Source organism: Colias philodice, chromosome 2, assembly GCF_061535455.1.
Source record: "Colias philodice isolate Cphi_HAF_F1 chromosome 2, ilColPhil1 Martin Lab GWU primary, whole genome shotgun sequence".
Lineage (NCBI taxonomy): Eukaryota > Metazoa > Arthropoda > Insecta > Lepidoptera > Pieridae > Colias > Colias philodice.
This window is the reverse complement of record NC_143087.1, coordinates 4,412,296-4,418,728: the sequence shown is the minus strand read 5'-3', so window position 1 is coordinate 4,418,728 and position 6,433 is coordinate 4,412,296. Positions and strand designations below refer to the sequence as shown.

Sequence of the window (6,433 nt, the reverse complement as noted above, 5' to 3'; positions counted from 1 at the left end):
AGAGAGTATATAGCTAATCATTTTTTTTAAACAAACAAATTCGTCAAGATATTTTTTTTAAATAAATTGCCATTTTTCTGCAGTGGACTTTTGCATAAAATCTGTGTTATTCAACAATTCGCCTTGGAGTTCTTTTAAAATAATAACTTCTGAATATAAACTGTCCATGTGTACAAGGTTGATCCAAAAGTAATGATAATTGGGATTTCCTGTGTACATAAAAATAAAAAATAACCGTTTCTTGCTTGCTCATGTACTCACTAAGTTATCACAAAAAAATCATATCAATAGGCCACGTTTCCAAGTATTTACATTAATTTCTGTTGGCAACACTAATCTGCTGTACGTCCGCGCTATTCACTGTCCATCTGCACGACGTTCGCGGTGGTGGGGGTGCTTGCTGGATGAAAAGTTGGTCGTGCACATCCAGCAAGATAATAATAATAATTATTGACGTACGTCAACGCTATTCACTGTCGTTTTGCGTCGTGCATCGTGTATGACCTTGGCGGGACGTACGTCAAGATGGACCGTAAATAAGACGCTTAATTTCTAACATAATTAACTAACACTAGGTTGTACTTTGTAGTAGGTATTGATACAAATTTATTTAATTTATAATGTGAAAATTTCTGGCAACACTCATGATGATATCGGAAGGATAAAGCGTCGTATTTACGGTCCATCTTGACGTACGTCCCGCCAAGGTCATACACGATGCACGACGCAAAACGACAGTGAATAGCGTTGACGTACGTCAATAATTATTATTATTATCTTGCTGGATGTGCACCTCAGAACAAAGAATCCTATGGAACTGCCGTAATTGTTCAATTTGACGCGGAAATAATAATGATATACCCATCTCTTTCTCACAACAGTGGTTTTACCTTAGAAAAAGCATCAACACTCTTTTTATTAGCGCCCTCTTCATTGGCATCGATGTAGCTTTGCTGCCACGGACGCCATCTTAGTATCCGGTTTTGTTTACATGTGAGAAGATGTCATTGTGAAATTTTTATGATTTTCCAGTGTTTTTCGACCATAATCTAGTGTAATAAGTATAATTGAAATTAATAATAGGTACCATGAAGTGTTCTATAGTAGGTTGTGGCCTATGCCAAAGCAAAAACAGGCCGAATCTAACCTTTCAAGGGTAAGTGGCTAACATTTTGTTAAATTGTTGCTTATATTAAAGTGTATTTATTATCAAGTGTAAAGAAATCTTTTAATCATTTTACATTTAATCATCTTAGTTATTATGAGCTGTAGAAACCCGCAATATTCTCCTTATTTCATTTGCATCGAAAACATAAACATGAGTGCTAGTGTCGAACATCATCGCATAAACACCTTATCGATAAATTATTAATTTGTTTATTAATTACGTGCGAAGTTATATGTTGTTGTATATTTTCTCGTTTTAGTTTACCAAGTAACGAATCCCGGCGAAAGGCATGGTTGGAAAAGATTGGCATAGAAAATATCCGGCCAGGAACTAAAAACATTAATGTGTGCTCATTGCACTTTGAAGAGAGCGCATTTAATAAGACTTTAAACATTGTTTGATTGAGAGATGATGCTATCCCAACAGTATTTGCAAAGGTAAATAATTCATCAATCTTTTTATTAAACAACTAGCTGCTCCGCGCGGTTTCACCCCCGTGGCTCCAATACTGTTGGTCGAAGCGTGGTGATATATATTATATACCCTATAGCCTTCCTCGATGAATGAGCTATCTAACACCGAAAGAATTTTTCAAATCGGACCAGTAGTTCCCTAGACTAGCGCGTTCAAACAAACAAACAAACTCTTCAGCTTTATAATATTATAGTATAGATTTTATTTAGCTCATCCTGTTTGTTTTTTTTAGGTACAAGGTAGTAATTGAAATTGTACCCCCTTACTGTTGACCGATTAATCTAATTGCTATATGCTTCACAATATCTTTTTTGACTTATATGCTCTAGAGACCTAGAGTGTCATGAGACAAGTGGTGTGATGACTGGTACTTAAAACCTACTGAGTTATTTTTTAGTTTTTAAGATATTACCTACATTATTAAAATCTTTTAAAGTGAAACTTTTATTACATGGTCTCAAACTTTTTCTATACTTAATATTGTAAAAAGGAAAGATTTGATTGTGTATGCACAAAAAGACCTCAAAACTACTGGTCCAATTTTTTTAATTCTTTCGTTGTTGGAAAGCTACACTTTCCATAAGTATATAATACACTATGTTTGTTCAATAAATTATTTTAATAAAAAAAAAATACTAAAAGTTTTACAATTTACCAAACATTGAGTCCATTTTTCTGTAGCAATCTATTTATTATTACTTGGGACCATATCTAATGTAACATTTTTATCTCTTTCAGGCAGACCATCCATCTCAATTTGCTTTAATTGACATATGAAATACTACTGATCAACCATCATGCTGTTATCCACATCCACAAGATGCCAAGGATCTTGAATTGGTAAGAGCAGTTCTTGAATAGAAAACCTATATGAAATAATTCTTGTTTAAAAAAAGGGAACTTCAATACGTAACTTTTTCATAGTCTTAGTCATACATGCTGAGATTCATGTGTATAATTATGAGAACTGTTATCAATAATTAAAATTTATTTAATGTTTTAGGCTTCAGCACTCGAAGAATTAAAAAAAAATAGAAGAAAAAGTGGAGAAACAGAAAAAGAAAATTAAATGTTTAAATGAAGTGGTCCGTCAACAAATTTCCACACTGTATATGGCCAAGCTCATATGCCGCATCTGAGACTACTGTCGCATGTACCTAAACATATTATATAGTAACCACTATAACTTAAATAAATTATTTTATGAAAAAATTGTGTTTGTTATTTAACTATACTTGCCCTTGAACATCTGCTTGAGTCACTCACATGTATTTTAGCCAGCGGCTCTGCTCTTTTTTATTTTCGTACATGCGAACGAAGTCGCGGGTAAAGAATGCTCTTATGATCGAATGGGTTGCTTGGAAGAAATTGCTTGGAGCAATAAAGCCGCCTTTTGACTAAATTATGTCCTATTAAGTAAAATTTGTATTTTCTGTTTGTGTGCAATAAAGCTTATAAATAAATAAATAAAGTACCCTATGGATGGCTCCATAGTCAAATAAAACCCGATGTTAAATTTCATCAAAATTGGCTTATCCGTTTTAGCGTGAAAACGGAATATACATACATACACACTTTCGCATTTATAATATTATAAAACCTATCTTATGTGTTAATTCAAGTTACCCTCAATATGTGTGCTAAATTTCATTGTGATCGGTTCAGTAGTATTTGCGTGAAAGAGTAACAAACTTACACATCCATCTTCACAAACTTTCGCATTTATAATATTAGTAGGAAGTATGATAGGATAGGATTAGTGTGGATACATAGGTATATAAAGAAAACCCTGTCAATCGCGAAAAAAATCAGCTGTTTCATATAAAACTGCAGAACGAAAATATCAAAATGTATTGATTACACACTACAGCTATCCCTAGTAGGTAGGTACAATTGCAAAATGGTTAATCCGAATCACGAATTACCGAGTAACGATTGCCCGATAGAAGTAGTTATCTTTTTTTATTTTGTTGAAAGAAGTACCTCTTACTAGGTAAGCACCTACTGCATACTTATCATTCAAAAAGACAAAATTCTTATTACCTGAATTACCCATTCTTAACTCTATCATCAATCGATACAATATTATCGACTAGACGAACAAGTGAACGTCCCTAGCCCGCCATGTTTGTTCCCCGATTTGTTTACTTAGGTATGCAGGAAAAGTACATGCATATGGCAGTTCCATATGATCGTTATTCAGAGATGTGCACGACCAACTTTTCATCCAGCGAGCACCCCCACCACCGCGAAAGTCGTGCAGATGGACAGTGAATAGCGCGGACGTACAGCAGATTAGTGTTGCCAACAGAAATTAATGTAAATACTTGGAAAAGTGGCCTATTGATATGATTTTTTTGTGATAACTTAGTGAGTACATGAGCAAGCAAGAAACGGTTATTTTATATTTTTATGTACACAGGAAATCCCAATTATCATTACTTTTGGATCAACCTTGTACACATGGACAGTTTATATTCAGAAGTTATTATTTTAAAAGAACTCCAAGGCGAATTGTTGAATAACACAGATTTTATGCAAAAGTCCACTGCAGAAGAATGGCAATTTATTTAAAAAAAATATCTTGACGAATTTGTTTATTTAAAAAAAATGATTAGCTATATACTAGAGTTCCCGCCACTTCAGCATTTACTGAAAGAGTCTTTTCGGTCATGAATGTGAAGTGGCTGGAAGAGAAAAACCGAGCTTCATTAAAAATTAATTAAAAATGAGCTCTTGAAATATATAAATTTGGATTTGGAATGTTTGGATTCATACAATTCATTTAAAAATACAATTCATTTAAAAAAATATTTATTTACTCTGTATTTACCTCCTTTAAAATCAGATATACTCTATTTCTTCAAATAAAAGTTGGCAACCCTAGCCATGCTTGATGCGCGCACGATCGTCAGTAGGATACATCCAGCACCGCGGCCTTGAGCCGACGTACGTCGGGGATGGACCGTGAATAAGACGCTTAATTATTCACGGTCAATCCCCGACGTACGTCGGCTCAAGGTCGCGTTGCTGGATGTATCCTACTGACGATCGTGCGCGCATCAAGCATGGCTAGGGTTGCCAACTTTTATTTGAAGAAATAGAGTATATCTGATTTTAAAGGAGGTAAATACAGAGTAAATAAATATTTTTAAAAATGTATTTTTTTGTACTTTTTGCAGTAACTAAGAATTTTTCATTATTTTTAAATGAATTATATGAATCCAAACATTCCAAATCTAAATTTATACATTTCAAGAGCTCATTTTTAATTAATTTTTAATGAAGCTCGGTTTCTCTCTTCCCGCCACTTCACATTCATGACCGAAAAGACTCTTTCAGTAAATGCTAAAGTGGCGGGAACAGAGAGTATATAGCTAATCATTTTTTTTTAAACAAACAAATTCGTCAAGATATTTTTTTTAAATAAATTGCCATTTTTCTGCAGTGGACTTTTGCATAAAAATCTGTGTTATTCAACAATTCGCCTTGGAGTTCTTTTAAAATAATAACTTCTGAATATAAACTGTCCATGTGTACAAGGTTGATCCAAAAGTAATGATAATTGGGATTTCCTGTGTACATAAAAATCAAAAATAACCGTTTCTTGCTTGCTCATGTACTCACTAAGTAATCACAAAAAAATCATATCATTATGCCACGTTTCCAAGTATTTACATTAATTTCTGTTGGCAACACTAATCTGCTGTACGTCCGCGCTATTCACTGTCCATCTGCACGACGTTCGCGGTGGTGGGGGTGCTTGCTGGATGAAAAGTTGGTCGTGCACATCCAGCAAGATAATAATAATAATTATTGACGTACGTCAACGCTATTCACTGTCGTTTTGCGTCGTGCATCGTGTATGACCTTGGCGGGACGTACGTCAAGATGGACCGTAAATAAGACACTTAGGACGCTTTATATCGGACAATGTGAAAGGGAAAATTGTATCCGATATCGGATATCGGCTATCGGCGTCCGATATCCGATATCGGATCGGATAATGTGAAAACGCTCTCACGCTCAAGCTCAACAGGACAGTTCAATGGTGCGTTCTACAGAAAGGCTAACAATGTCAGTTCGTTCCTTGCATTTTAAACTATTGTGTACAAAAATAAGAGAACCTCCATGAATAGCATTTGTCCTAAAGTATATACTTTTTAATTTATAATTATCAATATTTATTAACAACTGACATTGTTTAAGCCAATGTTCTGTTACACAAAATATTTTAATTCTATTATGATTTAAAAATAATTCTATTTCTAATAATTTGCTAGCCAAGCCTTGAATATTTTGATGTACAATGGAAAAAGGCTGCTTAGCTGTTGTCTTACATACTAGTTTAAATCTAGCTTAGGGCTAGTTTGTCTATCAACACTTAACCTAGGTTGGTGTATATAATTACTACTACATAAAATTATAGTAGATCGATGGTCTGATCAGGAATTCAGATTCGGAAACCTGAATACAAAATATTAGAATCTGCTTGTACATGTTTTACAAAATATTTCACAAGGTGCAAAATATTCTTATTATGAAAATGGATAAAAACTAACGCTCGCTTAGGTACTATTGTATGCCATGAAGAAATCAACCTCATATGGTGTATTCTTTGATACATTAATATACAGGTGTCCCAAAAAGTAGTGATGAACGGAAGCTGGGACGTAGAGTACCTTACTTAGAGGCGATAGGTGAAAAATTGAAAAAAACGTCATAACTCCGAAAATACGAAAAACCGCATAACATACATGGGGGTGATTCGGATAGCCCTCTAGGTCCTCT

The 6,433-nt window shown here is 34.2% G+C and overlaps 1 long non-coding RNA gene across 1 annotated transcript; it reads left to right on the top strand.

Annotated features, from left to right (window-relative positions):
- The first annotated feature begins 801 nt into the window (after positions 1-801).
- On the top strand, positions 802-3,835 carry LOC149490332 (uncharacterized). Its single transcript, XR_016316574.1, has 4 exons — positions 802-1,156; positions 1,428-1,605; positions 2,381-2,482; positions 2,646-3,835. It is a non-coding gene; the product is annotated as an uncharacterized LOC149490332 (long non-coding RNA).
- Positions 3,836-6,433: the final 2,598 nt, after the last annotated feature.